Source organism: Hemicordylus capensis, chromosome 1 (assembly GCF_027244095.1).
Source record: "Hemicordylus capensis ecotype Gifberg chromosome 1, rHemCap1.1.pri, whole genome shotgun sequence".
Lineage (NCBI taxonomy): Eukaryota > Metazoa > Chordata > Lepidosauria > Squamata > Cordylidae > Hemicordylus > Hemicordylus capensis.
In genome coordinates, this window is record NC_069657.1 from 241,329,991 (window position 1) to 241,345,845 (window position 15,855).

The 15,855-nt window shown below is 49.1% G+C and overlaps 1 long non-coding RNA gene across 1 annotated transcript; it reads right to left on the reverse strand.

The window, feature by feature from the left end:
* Positions 1-12,368: 12,368 nt before the first annotated feature.
* Positions 12,369-15,060, reverse strand: LOC128341148 (uncharacterized). The gene is made up of 3 exons (XR_008314234.1): positions 14,956-15,060; positions 13,747-13,796; positions 12,369-13,208 (listed from the first exon to the last, which is right to left on the reverse strand). It is a non-coding gene; the product is annotated as an uncharacterized LOC128341148 (long non-coding RNA).
* Positions 15,061-15,855: the final 795 nt, after the last annotated feature.

Genomic DNA, 15,855 nt, shown 5'->3' on the forward strand with positions numbered 1-15,855 from the left:
ACAAGGCACTCTTTGCAGCGAGAGATGTCTGAGTGACAGAAACATGTCCTTGAGAGAAACATGCGAGCCACTCTCATTTTGTGCTACAATTTCGCAGGAGATGTTGCCACAAGCAGAAATCCATCAGAGATCTTCTCTCAGTACCACCGTGACGACAAGGATGACGCAATAAAGAGATGCTTCCTGAAGTCTTCCGGAAGGAAGATAGCTGTGTCCCCCATAAAACTGAACTGGTCAGATGTGTTATACAAATCATTGATGAAGAGCCGCTGGGGTCCTGCTTCATTAGAGTTCTGCACCAGGCCATCATCACTGCCTTGTGTCTGACCTCCTTGAAGCCCCCACTGAGCTCAGAACTCAGAACTGACCTCATGTACAAAAGTGTCCAGAAGGTCTTCTCTCTGCCCTCCCTGAAGATGACAAAGCTGAAAGCTGGCAGCCCAACGCACCCCATCCAAACACAGGACTTGTATCAACAGACCGCCCATGTCTGCAACAGCATGCTCAGTGGCTTGCTGTCTGAAAACACCAATATTGGGTCATGACAGGATGTTTTGATTCAAAACATGGGTTGAATCCTCCAAAAAATATGAGCAGGAAAGGGCTGTTAGGTGCACCAACTACCTACTGAAGTTTGTCTGGGAACACCCAGATTTTGATTTGGGCCAGGAGTTTCCCTTGCTTGGACATCTGGTGGCACTGCTGTCCCTTTGCATAGCTGACAGTGTGAAGGACATTGGCATGCAGGCCGCAGAGGCCCTGTACTATCTCCATTGTATTGTCATGGGCAAGTAGGCCAGGGAGATGGAGAAGAAACCCAAAAACAAAAAAGGGACCTTTGTGAAATGGTTCCAAGAAGATTTCTTGGTTCCTGGCCCCTCTGTCTTCTTCAACAATATTGCCAAAGTGGCAAAGGCTTTCGGAGAGCACCTGGACCCCAGCCAGATCTCGGAGCTTGTGCTCAAAGCAATAGACCATCTCAAGCATGAAGAGGCGGCCATCTCTCGGGGGGCAGGGGTGCTGCTCAGCTCCTTCTTGGAGGAATGTGGGATGGACATGGAGGACATGCCCATGACAGTCAAGGAAATTTACCAACATCTTCCTCACATCACCGACCCTGTCACCAAAGAGGAGACTCTGAAAGCTGTGTGTCACTTAGCTTCCAAACTCCTGAACCGAGTTTTAGACATCCTCCTTGAATGCTCGCTGGAATGTCATCACAGCGTAGCAGAGATCTGGAAGGCCCTGGCCTGCTAGCCACATCTGAACAAGAAGCTTATCAGGCCACTGCTCAGGAGGCTGCAGGATGAAGAGCCTCTTTCAGACGTCTATCAGAGGCGCCACAGTGACTCTCTCATGCCTATTGCAGCTACAAAGGCTTTGTGTCCGATCCTGTCCGTACCTGAGTGTGCGGATGCAATCCAGGGCACGTTTGCCCACCAGCTCATTGCACTGGTCACTCAAATCTATTTTCTCATTGGGGCAGGAAGGAGAGGGTCCAAGAGACTAAGTAATGGCGAGCTCCCCGTCACCCCGCTGGGCTCTGCCGTCCAAGCCCTGAAGAACCTGATTGTGTGTGCCGGCTACCTAAAGGAATATAACCTTCTGGATATGCAAGGCTGTTGGGACATGCTGGCCGCACCAGACAATTTCTTCGAAGGTGTTTTTTGCCTCATGAGTACTTTGATTGCATCTAACAAGATGCACCTGAAACATACTTTCAAACTAGCCAACGCCTACTTACTCCGTGCCGACATTAAGGAGAGAATGACTGGGATGGCCTGCTTCACTGAGCTTCTCTTTCATGCAGAGGTTGGTCTATTTATTTCGAAGCAAGGCATTCTGGATGTCCTCTGAGAATGGATGGGACAGGCCTGCCCGCTCATGCAGATCCTCAATATCGGAGGCCGGGGTACCTTCTGCAGCATTCCTCAAAGCATGAGGCTCTCGAGCCCTTCCTCTCTCCCCTGCTGACCTGTGCTTTAGATTCCGACAGGAACATTGCCAAAGAGTCCATTAAGACCCTCCGGGCTATGTTCCAGCACTTTGCCATGGAGGATTTTGTGCCCATGGTGAAGACCCTCATCTCTCACCTCCTGCAGTACATGGATGATGACGACAATGAATTGCGAGGTGCCTCCATTGGTCTCTTTGGGATGCTGCTGAGGGGGATTAAAGATGGCTCCAAACAGAGCCTGAAGGGAGAAGTTTCCAAAGCGTATGTTCCCCTCTTAATTCAGCTGACAGACCCTTTGACCAGAGAAGTCTCTAAGGGTGTGTTTGCCAACTGTATCAATTATATGAACTGGGTAGATATGCCCAAAGATGTGCTGGAAATGGACCCCAGTGTAAGCCTCTTCTATACATATGGAAACATCAGCAAGTACCTGTCAGGATATATCTCTGTTAGGTGTTGTAGTAACATGCCTTCAGGTGAAAACTGCAAGTCACTGTATTTACTGTGATTAGTGACTAGCAACATGTGAGGCCAATTACAAGCTGCTGAGTAATGATCTGCAGTGATTGGCCAAGGCCAGTATAAGAAGGAGGCTCAGAGAAGAGCAAAGAGTCCACAGTGGCAGATGCTGCTACACTGTGGTCCAGCTGGCTGAACTATGTGAATGCTGTATCCATGTGCCTGATGTATATATATATTTACGTGTAATGGACTTACTGAGCTGCAATATCATGTGAGTGCCTTTTCTACAATATATTCTTCAGTTTAAACCCTTGCCTGTGTGTTGGAGTCTTCTTACTTTTCCACTGGGGTACTGGAACGTGACTCTGCGAGTAGGGCGCAACACCAACAGGTTCTGGGCCCAGCACGCTTCCGCTGTGCCCTGTGATGAAATGTGAAGCCCTGAAGAAGGAGGATTGAGTACCCCTAGTAACGTGAAGTGTGGACTATGGCATGTGGACAAACACATAACATCCCGGTAAGCAAGTTAAACGGGACAAATTACTTGGCTTGGAGCCTGAAAATGCAGATGTATCTGTGGAAAGAAGGTTTGTGGGGAGCTGTGATTAACCCCCCTGATGAACCAGATGCTGAAGAACAAAGGCTGGATGAGAAGGCGTTGGCCAGCATAGTGTTATGTTTGGAAGATAACTTGCTGGTTCATGTGAGAGGCCTTGATACAGCTCTGGAATGTTGGAATGTGTTAAGAGAGCTGTTTATGCGTAAGACTGCATGTTCCAAGGTCATGTTGACTAGGAAGCTATATCGCAAGCAATTAAGAGCCGGGGAATCCTTGGAAAAGCATCTGGAATATATGCTTGCAACATTTTCTGAACTGTTTGAGCGTGGGATGGACTTTACAGACTGTCACAAAGCATTTGTGATTCTGTCCTCCTTAAACGAATCTTGGGACACACTTATGTCCCTGGAGGCTTTGGACGAGAAAGAGTTAACTGTAGACCTGCTATCTGCCCGGTTGCTGGAGGAGGAAAAGAGACGAAAAGAAAAAGCAGAGTGTCGGCTGGACAGCTGGAAAGCTTCAAGTCATGAGGAGACTGAGACCGTCCAGAATGTGAGGAGGTGCTTCAAATGTGGTTCCTGTAAACACTTACAAAGAGACTGTAAGCAGAGATTGCCTACAGCGCGAAAAGGAACTCGGCAACAAAGAGGCGGTCGGCACGTGAACTTGATACGTGAGAGAGACAATGTGAGTAGCTCAGAGTGGATAATAGACAGTGGATGTTCTCAACACATATTCGTGGATCCTGAACTTTGTCCAGAACTGAGGCCAGCTACCGGCAAACATGTGAGCCTGGCTAATGGCAAGTGTTCGGACATTATGGGGGAAGGAACTGTATGTATTCCAGAGTTATGTGATGAAGCAAATGCTTTGTGTGCCAAGCATTAGGCAGAACCTAATCAGCGTTCCTCGTTTAGATATTGCTGGATACGAAGTGAATTTCAGCAATAAGGAATGCTTAATAACCAAAAATGGCAAAGTGATAGCAAAAGGAAAAATGCATAATAACCTATATTATCTAGAGCAGAATGAAGCAGCCTCAGCTGTGCATGATAATACCTTTTCATGACAAGTGTATTCATCTATTGCATAGAAGGCTAGGTCATGCATGTTTTTCCACAATAACTAAAATGCCTGAATTTGCAGAGGGCTGTGATACAAAGAAGTGTATTAAATACCTTGATTGCTCTATTTGTAAGCAAGCCAAAAGTAAGGTCTATTCAGTAAGTAAAAGAAGTAACAGAGTAACCAAAAGGCCATTTGAGTTGGTACATGCTGATCTGATAGGGCCACTAAGTCAAACGAAAGGAGGGGCCAAATATGCTATGGTTATTGTGGATGACTTTTCCAGATTTGGGTTCTGTTACCTATTAAAAGACAAAAAAGAGGTATTTGCCAGATTTAAAGAATGGCTTACCTATGTGGAAAGGAAATTTGGAACTTCTGTTGCTGAGATACAGAGGAACAGAGTTTCTGTCTCATCAGTTCCAATCTTGGTTGAAAGGTATTGGGGTATTGCACAGAAAAACTAATCCATACACCCCTGCTGAGAATGGGGTGGCTGAGAGGAGAAACGGGTTACTACAAGTCATGAAGGATGCCCTGCTCCTGGATGCTAACCTTGAAAGAGTGCTCTGGGGGGAGGCAATTCTAACAGCTAACTATATTGTGAACAGACTGTGGAGCTCAGCAATCCAGCAGACTCCCTATTACATGTTATATGGTAAGAAACCGTCTGTTAAACATCTGCGTGTTTTCAGGAGCGATGCTTATGTGCATATACCCAAGCAGTTAAGGAGAAAGAACCAGAACAAAAGCAGGAAGCTGAGGTTTGTAGGATACGGACCAGCCACCAAAGGGTATAGATTCCTAGATAAGGAGAGGATCATTATTTCCAGATCAGCCAAGTTTGCTGAACAAAGTAATTGGGAACATGTGCACGATAATACTGAGGTTTTTCTACCTATAAGTGAGCCAACAAACAGACCAGTGAAACCTGATACAGACAGAGAAAAGGGAATAGCTGACAGTAACGGTCTCCCTAAAACAGAGGCACACTCTGAATCAGAAGATGAGGAAGAGGTAGCGTCAGAGGAAGTACTGCCCAGAAGGTCTGAAAGGGACACAAAAGGAATACCCCCGGAGAGATTTAAAATAAACAAAATAGAACATGTGTTAGTGGAGCCCATGACATACCAGGAAGTTATGGAGCTGCCTGTAGGTGAGAAGAGAGAATGGGAGAAAGCTATGAAAAAAGAAACGCAGGCAATGGAAAAACTCCATGTGTTTGCTCCTACAAAATTACCGGAAGGTGAAGTTGCTTTAGGATGCAAGTGGATATACAGGAAGAAAGTCACACAGAGTGGAGAAGTGATTTACAGAGCGAGGCTGGTAGCACAGGGCTTTACGCAGCGCGTGTTCATACACGATGATGAAAGTTATGCTCCTACTACTAGAGGGGAATCAGTGAGAATATGTTTGAGCTTGGCTAAGCAGAGAGGGTTTAAGGTATACCATTATGAGATTGAAACCGCATACCTCAACGCTGAACTAGATGAAGTTTTGTACATGAAAGAAGCACCAGGCTACGAAAGCAAGGAGCCTAACGCGGTGTACAGACTAAAGAAATTCATATATGGGCTGAAGCAGTCAGCTCATCACTGGAATCGCTGTCTAGATAAGGAACTAAAACATCTGGGTTATAAACAGAGCATTGCAGACCCCTGTATGTATATTAGAGGATCAGGAACCAATAGAACAGTAATAGTGGTCTATGTTGATGACTTGTTAGTGCTCGTGCATGATGAAAGACAAAGGAAGAGAATTGAGGTGGAACTTGGCAAGGTATTCACCCTCAAAGGTTTAGGCTTGATCCAAACCTATATTGGCATGCATGTAGACCATACAGACGAGGGGTACATACTAATACAAGACAATAAAATTGCACAGATGTTAGCAGAATGCAACTTGGAGCAATGTAAAACAGTAGAAACACCAATGGTGACAGGTTTCTTAAACGAAGACAGTTGTACAAGTGAACCATTTGAAAATGTGGAGCTATATCAATCTATAATTGGGAAATTATTGTACGTAGCCCAGTAGTCAAGGCCTGACATATTGACAGCTGTAAATATCTTAAGCAGATATTCCACCAAACCCACGCAAAGACATTGGGTAGGTGTTAAAAGAGTCTTAAGATATCTAAAAGGTACAATGAGCAAGGGGTTGCACTTGGAACCCGATGAAAGCCTAAAAATTGAAGCCTATGTGGACAGTGACTGGGCTGGCGATGTAAGAGATAGAAAGTCCACCACAGGATATGTCATATTACTTGGAGGTAGTTTAATTGGATGGAAGAAGCGAAAGCAGAATAGTATTGCGACGTCCACAGCAGAAGCAGAATATGCTTCATTGTCTGATCTGTGTACAGAATTGATGTGGTACAAACAGATATTAAATGAGTTGGATATACATGTGAATTATCCAACGAGGAACGCTGATTAGGTTCTGCCTAATGCTTGGTACACATAAAGCATTTACTTTCTCACATAACTCTGGAATACATACAGTTCCTTCCCCCATAATGTCCGAACACTTGCCATTAGCCAGGCTCACGTGCTTGCCAGTAGCTGGCCTCAGTTCTGGACAGAGTTCAGGATCCACAAATATGTGTTGAGAACATCCACTGTCTATTATCCACTCTGAGCTACTCATATTGTCTCTCTCACGTATCAAGTTCACGTGCCGACCGCCTCTTTGTTGCCGAGTTCCTTTTCGCGCTGCAGGCAATCTCTGCTTACAGTCTCTTTGTAAGTGTTTACGGGAACCACATTTGAAGCACCTCCTCACATTCTGGACGGTCTCAGCCTCCTCATGACTTGAAGCTTTCCAGCTGTCCAGCCGACACTCTGCTTTTTCTTTTCGTCTCTTTTCCTCCTCCAGCAACCGGGCAGATAGCAGGTCTACAGTTAACTCTTTCTCATCCAAAGCCTCTAGGGGCATAACAAGTGTGTCCCAAGATTCGTTTGAGGACAGAATCACAAATGCTTTGTGACAGTCTGTAAAGTCCATCCCACGCTCAGACAGTTCAGAAAATGTTGCAAGCATATATTCCAGATGCTTTTCCAAGGATTCCCCGGCTCTTAATTGCTTGCGATATAGCTTCCTAGTCAACATGACCTTGGAACATGCAGTCTTACGCATAAACAACTCTCTTAACACATTCCAACATTCCAGAGCTGTATCAAGGCCTCTCACATGAAGCAGCAAGTTATCTTCCAAACATAACACTATGCTGGCCAACGTCTTCTCATCCAGCCTTTGTTCTTCAGCATCTGGTTCATCAGGGGGGTTAATCACAGCTCCCCACAAACCTTCTTTCCACAGATACATCTGCATTTTCAGGCTCCAAGCCAAGTAATTTGTCCCGTTTAACTTGCTTACCGGGATGTTATGTGTTTGTCCACACGCCATAGTCCACACTTCACTCTTCACGTTACTAGGGGTACTCAATCCGCCTTCTCCTGCTTCACATTTCATCACAGGGCACAGCGGAAGCGTGCTGGGCCCAGAACCTGTTGGTGTTGCGCCCTACTCGCAGAGTCACATTCCAGTACCCCAGTGGAAAAGTTAGAAGACTCCAACACATAGGCAAGGGTTTAAACTGAAGAATATATTGTAGAAAAGGCACTCACATGATATTGCAGCTCAATAAGTCCATTACATGTAAATATATATATACATCAGGCACATGGATACAGCATTCACATAGTTCAGCCGGGTGGACCACAGTGTAGCAGCATCTGCCATTGTGGACACTTCGCTCTTCTCTGAGCCTCCTTCTTATACTGGCCTTGGCCAATCACTGCAGATCATTACTCAGCAGCTTGTAATTGGCCTCACATGTTGCTAGTCACTAATCACAGTAAATACAGTGACTTGCAGTTTTCACCTGAAGGCATGTTACTACAACACCTAACAGAGATATATCCTGACAAGGCGCCAGGGAAAAAAGCAGCTTGCCTGCTGCTTGGATTGCCGACCAGGAGGACGAGCAGGAGAGGGGGCAAACAGGGCAAGTGGCTGAAGGGTCTTGGGGCTGGGCAGGGGGCAATGGGGAGTCATGTGAGGTGTCTCTGGGGGGCCCCTCAAGGCAGTGGGGCCCCGAGACGACTGCCTCCCCCTGCCTAATGGTAGTTATGCCCCTGGGTCTCCCTCTTAGCCCCCCCATTGCAGAGGGCGGGGCTCTCAGGACGGGGTATGTGTGCTCTGTGGGGGGTGTGGCTCCCCCTCCTTCCCCTCCTCTTTCTTGGGGGTCTTGTCCCCCACTCCCGTGAGGGGCCGCCTGACCGGACTGAGAAGGGGGTGTGGCTTCCTTGTTGCGTGGGGAAGTGCCCCACCCCCTGAAGCCCCACCCTCTCCCGCCCCCACCCAGCCTGGGAAACTCCCTGCGAAGAGGGAGGATGCTGTAACTCCTCCTCCCGGGGCCGAGTACCTGCCCCGCTGGCTCCTCCCATTGCGCCGCCCACCCCAGCTTGGCCTCGGCTGCAGCAGCCCCTCCCCTCCTCTTTCTCCTCCGCCTCCTCCTCAGGGGCGGGGCTTGCTGCCGCTGCCACTGTGGGAGAGCAGAACCACTCCCCAAGTGGTGGTGCTTATTCTGCATGCAGGTGGCATCCCATCCCCTAAGGGGAAAGTCTTGCCCTGCTCACCTGGAATCTCCCATGCAAATGCAAACCAGGGTGCACCTTGCTTAGCAAAGGGGACCAGTCATGCTTACTACCCCAAGGCCTCCCATATGCCATGCGGTGCATCCGCCCCCCCCACCCCAAATTGAGATGTCTCACCCCTGGCTACAACTCCCCCAATCATCCACTGCCACAAAGGACATTGCAGCAGCAGAAGATAATGGGAGTTGTAGTCCAGCCACATCAGGGGACCCAATGCAGGGAACCCTGGCCGTTGTGTATGGGGGAGACCTGGAAGAGAAGTTCCACTTCCAGGGAGGGAGGATGGAGACCAACTGAGAACTGGAGCTCTCCCCTGGAGAATGGAAATGCATGTCCTGCTGCTTCCGTTTTCCGCCTTCAGCTTTCCCTGCTCTGGATGCTGATACTTCATGCAAGTGGAGACTTCCTGTGGTGGCCCTAAACCAAAAGCCAGACTGACTTGTATTCAAATATCCCCAAAGCTGGCTGTCCAAAAGCAAACTGAGAGCTTTGTGGGAAGTCCAAGCATCTGCTTAGCCTTCGATGAATTTAGACTTTGGAAGAGGCTGTTTTCCTCATGGCGGAAAAGGGGATGCCCTTTCGGGTGGGTCTCCTCCCCAGACCTTCTGCTGCTGCTGAGTAGAGCCCCTGCCTGATCTCAGTCAGGGCCCCCCCACATCTCCTCCCCTCCAGCAGCACCCAGAGCAGGGAATGGATGGGAAGGTCCTTTTGGGTTTTGCAAGCAGATGGGCGAGTGGAGGGCTCAAGTTCTCAGGGAGCATCTTTCATCTGTGCAAGTGGAACAGGTTCACCAAATACTCCGTCTGGAATCGCCAGCTCTCCGTCTCCATCTGGGAATCTCCAAGATCCACATGATCGGGGCAGGCCAAGCAGCCCACCCTAGTTGGGAGCTGTGGTGGGTGCTCCCATTTGGTGATCCGGTCCTCTTGATGACCAGCAAGGTCGGAGGGGGAGGAGCTGCCTCTGGCGGCATTTCCTCCCACCTGGGTAAAGTGCTGGGCACCAGAGCAGGGTGGGACAGCACCATCCATGCCAGCGCCTCTCTCCCAAACCGACCTTGCTTGTCCCCTCGCACAGGCTCACCGAACTGGAGCACGGACAGCTCCTGAACAAGGCTGGGATGCTTAATCTCCCTGAATCGCCATCGTGCAATTGATTCTTCTCATTATTCCAAAGGGAGGGCTCGCCAGTTTGAAAAGAAACACTGCTATTTTTCAGTATGCAGAGCCAGAATGCTTTCTCTCTTGCCTTTTGTGAATGCATTTTTCAGAGGGGAAAGCAAGGAGATTTCTGGTCCTGCCATGGCCTCTTCCACCAGAAGGTCTTTGCAGAGCTCTTATGGTTGGGATTCTCCGTGTTGGCCATCTGGGAATGCGAGAACCCCAGATCTCCTGTGGCCATTGTGGCTGGGAATTATGGGAGTGATGGTCCAACAGTGTCTGGGGACCCAAGTGGGAGAACCCCTGCTTTGTGTGGAAAGAGCATAAGCACAGACCCCATTGGATCTAGGCCACATTTGGCTGGATATTCCAGCATCAGCCAGCAGGGGGTGCTGGACTGAAGAGTTAATACAACTCTTGGAGGAGAATAATGCAGATCTGGTAGAGGTGATGCCATTGGCCAGATGAGGAGGGCAGATGAGAAAGCCTGTTTCTCTGGGTCAGCACCAACAACAGCTCCACGGCTGTACCAGGGAACCCATCCTTGATTTCACTCCTTCTCCCTTCTCGGCATCCAAGGTTTCTCCGGTCTGTCCTCTCACTCCTACGAAGCTGCCCTATCAGACCACTGGTCCATCCAGCTTTTCAGGAAGACGCTTTCCCAGCCTTCCTGGGGTGCTGCCGGGGATGGAACCTGGGACCTTTTGCCTGCAAGGCAGATGCACTTCCACTCAGCTACAGCCCTATGATCCCCCAATGCTTGGTCCATCTAGCTTGGGATGGGCTACACTGACAGGCAGCGGCTTTCCCAAGGTTTCCGGCAGGAACTCTTCCCCAGCCTACCTGGAGAATACAGCTGGGATGGGATCTGGGACCTTCTGCATGCCCAGAACCACCACTGAGTTAGGACTCCATCCGCTCGACCACTGAGCTACGACCTACTCCCTTCCAGCTCCCGGAACAATCTTTTCGCACACCCATCTCACACAGCAGCCATGTCTGGGCCCCGGCTCCTTGAAGCACGGCCTTCTGCCAAGTGAAGCTTCCCAGCACACAAGATCTGTTGGGAATACCTTGCTCTGTGTGCCCATCCTTGCTGAAGCTCAATTGTCGTACACGCAGGACGGGGCTTTTTCTGTGCTGGTTTTGGGGAAGGTCTGGGAAGGGTGAGGACGGGAAAACACATCCTTTGCCCACCAGACCTTCGGAAGTGTCCTTGTCACTCCAAACAAGGGTCCTGCCCCACGCGGGCTGCAGCCTTGGATGGTTTTGTTAGGGACTGGGGAGACCCTGTGGCAGCATTTTCCTCCACCAGATATGTGGTGCATTCCGTCATATGATGTGGTTTTGCAATTCATTCTAATTTCTACAGCTATTTTGAAGACACACGTTTTTTCTTTTCTTGTAGGGTGCATGGCCGTCCCTCACCCCCACACCACATACCTTTCTACCCATTATCCGCATGATTAGGGCAACCCTGGTGCTTTATTCTGCTTTGGGGTTTGTTTGTTTTTTACACCAGCCATTTCTAATAGAAATAACCACGCTGCAGTTACCCGAAACTTGCATGTGCGCAAACCTAGACCCAAACCACAGACGCTTCTCCTGCGCAGAGATCTCAGGGAGGTTTCTCCTGCTGAATCTGGAGAAAACAACCTGCCAGATGCCCTGAGCCTGACTCTCTGCCCAAGATTGGGTGCTTGAATTTCGGGTCTTTGTTTTGCCGGTCCAAAGAGAAGAGAGGAAGAAAAGCATCTGATGCCAGAGTGCTCCGGTGTGGGTGAACAAGGGGCAAAGTGCTAAAAACCTGTTCGGCATTTCCCAGCAGCAGCCAGTGTGGAAGAAAGCTCCCCCCATTCTAACCCAGATGGGCTTCATCATGTCAGTCCTTCTGGAGAATGTTTTTAATGGCCCTGTGCTTTACCTTGAGTGACATACCATACTATGAAGCCTCAAAAGATACTGGAGGAGAATGTTTTTAGTAACGGATTTTCTTCAAGAACAACAATACCTTATTAATACTAATAGTAATAATAAATAAATAATGAAATCCATTGAGAGAAACAAATATATAAAACCAGGGCACAAAGATGTCCTTAGAAATTAAGTAGGCTTCACCTCGGTATTAGCATGGGAACCAATTCAGTTTCTTCACATTTGGCTTCATGCCCACAAAGATCACCTTCAAGGGCATTGATGAACTTGCTCAAACGGATCCTTTCTGTGCTAGTAAACCAGCTTTCTTTTTGAAAAGACTTATGCAGGTACTATAAAAATTGTGGATGGTCAACAAGGATGAAGACATAGAAGCAAGTCCTTTGGAACTACTTGCTGCTTTAAATATGGTGAACCAATGGCAGCGGAAGGCAATTTCACAGTGGTCAGGTCAAGTGCAGTTCCAGTATAGCAACAGCATCTCAATCCAAGTAGGAGTAGACATAAATAAAGAAAAAAATAGTAGGTTTTCCCCAGACCCCAGCCCAAGAAGACACGTAGACTTTTTATGGGTGAAAGGACCACAATTTTATTAAAGAAACAACAGACATGGCGGACTGGAACGCCAGGTGATTAATCACCCTTAGAGAACAGTGCGGGCCCCTAGGCTCGGGCTAGGACTCTAACGTCCTACCCATCGCCTCACTGGGCGACACACCCTGGCTCAGGAAACAGGCAGGTACGCCCCGCCTAATTCCTTCAAAGCCAACCGCCCCCTTTAGAAGAGGGGATCTGGATACTTCAAGGTCTTCACCCACCCTGGACCGCACAGCCCAAAGGTTGGTGACGTCCTGAAGCAGGTTTCATGGCAATCCATTCTCCCCGTGCCGCACAGGCCACAAAGGAGCAATTGACCAATCAACCTTTAAAGATCCAAGGGTGCTCACCGATATTCTAACCCTCAACTTACCCCTCAGCCCGCACTGTTACTGCCAACTCTAACTCTAACTAAACGCCTGAGTACAGAACGGAGTAGGCGAAAAAAACCCCAACAGTGGCCAATGTGTTGAGAGCAAAAAATTCCTACTCGGCCCCCGCAGGCGACCAGCCGCTAGACCCGCTCTGCATCAGGGAAGGAAGGGAGGGAGGGGATTGCCAAGGCAAAACTGAAGAGCTTGGGGCGTGGATCGGCCGATTACGGCCCAGACCATGCCTCCAATTTCAAGGGAGCCAATCGGCCCGCTTCTTGGGCCTCGTGCGGGGCAGGGCTGGGACAAACTCCCTCCCCTCCGCACGAGGCCAAGGGGACGGGATTTTGTACAAGTTGACTTGGATATATAATAAAAAGAAGTATATGTAATAACATGAAATACAAACGTGACTAGGGCCAGATTCTCCTCCGTTTGATCCTGCAAAAGAGAGAGGAGGAAAGGAATCAGTCCCTGCGGCTGGCCAGGGTTTGCTCTGCAGGCTTCCGCCCGTTCAGATCCAGGAAAGCACCCATCCCAGCCCCATGGCTTTCAGGCCCGGCCTCAGGCCTAGTTCCCACATCTCCATGGAGCTGACCAACCTGTACCCCTTCCCATGGCGCAGGGTGGGCACTACTCAGGTGAACAAATGCTCCCCCATCCAAGAACGTTTCCCCCTCGTGGACAAAAGGTGGATCAGGGAGAGGCCACACCAGAACCCCAGGCCAGAAAGGGAGACTCGTCCGGATGCCGGAGGGCATGAACCACTTGATGCATCGCGGAAGACCCCACAAGAGATTTCTGCCCCGGGCCAAGTTATTTTTTCTGCCTGTGACCCTGCAGAGCTGCTGCTAGTTGTTGATGCCAGTCCTGGTCTGGGAGGACCAAAGCTCTGGCTGTGCTTCAAATCCCCCACACCACCCCGGCCTTCCTTTCGAGGTGGAGATTAACACATCAGGAAAGCTTCAAACAAAGTTACCTTGGGCCTTCTCCTGGATCATATGGCCTTTTCCTCTTCCTGCTCTTCTTCTAAAGGTAGAAAAGAGAGAGACATGAGGATGTCATCCCAGACAAAGGATTCATGAGTGAAGATGAGTTTTAATGGCTGCACAAGGAGGGGGTCTTCCCTGACCCTGCCCTTTTTCAGAGGAGATCCTTCAGGAAAGAAATGCTATCCTGTCTTGCCTCTTGTTTCCCACCCTGGCCATTTGCTGCCTCTGGGAAGCCCCCAGGCCAGAGGTGAAGGCCTGCCCCCTCCCCTGCCACGGCTCCCTGCAGCTGCTACTCAGGGGCATCCTGCCTCTGAGCCTGGAGGTGGCCTACAGCCATCCAGACTAGTGGCCATGGATAGGCCTGTCCTCTGTGAAATGGCCAGAGTCCCCTTTAAAGCCCTCCAAGCTGGTGGCCAGCACCGCATCCCGTGGCAGAGAATTCCCTAGATTCATGATACACTGTGTCCAAAAGGACTCCCTTCTGCTGTTCCTGAATGACTTGGCAATCATTTTCACGAGATGGCCACTGGTTCCAGTCTAATGGGAGGGGAAGAAATTCTTCTCACTCTCCACGTTCTAGACACCAGGCATCATTTGATAAACCTCAATCATGGCTCCCCTTCGTTGCCTTCTCCCCTCAACTAAAAAGCCCCAGATGTGGAAACTGAGCCTCATAAGGGAGGTGCTCCAGCCCCCTGATCCTCTGGGTTTCCTCTTCTGTACCTTTCATACCTCCAGAATGTCCTCTGAGAGATATGGTGACCAGAACGGTACAGAGTATGACTCCAAATGTGGATGTCTCAAGGGGTGATGATATTAGCAGCTCTGTTCTCAGTCCCCTTCCTGGTGAACCTTTGCATGGAAATTGTCCTTTTCACAGCTGCTGCACACCGAGGCAACACTTCCCAAGAGCCGCTTCCTCCACACCTACTCCCTGGTCTTCACCAAGGCATGCAGACTTTGAAAATGGAGTAATCTGCACTTGTGCTTGGAAGGAGCTGCTGTCCTCTTCCCAGGGGGCAAGATGTCCCCGAGGCACCCACCAGACCAGCTCTCACCTCCTCCCCACTTTCCAGAGTACCAAGGCCCTACTGGGGCTTGCCTTAGACAACCCACACGCTTCCACAAAGAGGCAGAGCGCAGGGAAAAGCTTGTCCCAGAGAACTTGGTACTCCGTTTACTTCTGATTTCCTCACCTCATTCATCTTACGGAAGCGTTTCAATGTCTCGAACCTCCCTTTCTTTTTTAAAAATGTTGTTGTGGGGTCGAGGCCACAGGTAAGGCAGACCTGTTGGTTTTGGGGAGCCTGGTGGAATAAAAGAGACATTCGTCAACCAAGACAGAGACTCGAAGTCTTGGCACTGTAAGATATTCCCCTCCGGGGAAGAGAATGCTGCTCTGGGAAGAGCATCTAGGTTCCAAGTTCCTTCCCTGGCATCTCCAAGGTAGGGCTGAGAAAGATTCCTGCCTGCAACCTTGGAGAAGTTGCTGAAAGTCTGTGTAGATAATTCTGAGCAAGATGGACCAATGGCCTGACTCCGTATATGGCAGCTTCCTATGTTCCTAGTCTGTTATATACATGAAATCAATCATCATCATAACTGCAGGAGCACTTGAAACCCAGAAACAGAAGCAAGCAGAGATCCCCTGCATGTATGGAAACTGAAGAGGAAGGAAGATGAAGTTTGAAGCTAAGCCAGATCTTGCAGTAGAGAATGGGAAGATAGAGAGGCATTGAAAACGTTTGAGAGATAAATAAGTGTCTCCAATACTGGTTGAGAAATAGGGGGCTATACTTCAAACATGTGGGCAGATGAGGTCTGTGGCATTTCTTTTGAGAAAGAGAGAGGGAGGGAGGGAGAGATGCCAAATTCTGCCCCAAAGAACTAGAGTGCCCAGGATTCCCTGGAAAGGGAGGTTGCTCACCACAAAGTAGGGTCGGGTTGGGTCGGTCCTGCTGGTGGACAGAGCTGGAGTTTCCAGTGGAGGCTGGTTTCAAGATTCACCAATCAAGAGCACAGTACAGAAGGAAATACAAAAACAAGGTGATATTCTCAGAGATTTGGCAGAATTTGAAAGATTAATCACTCAAAGG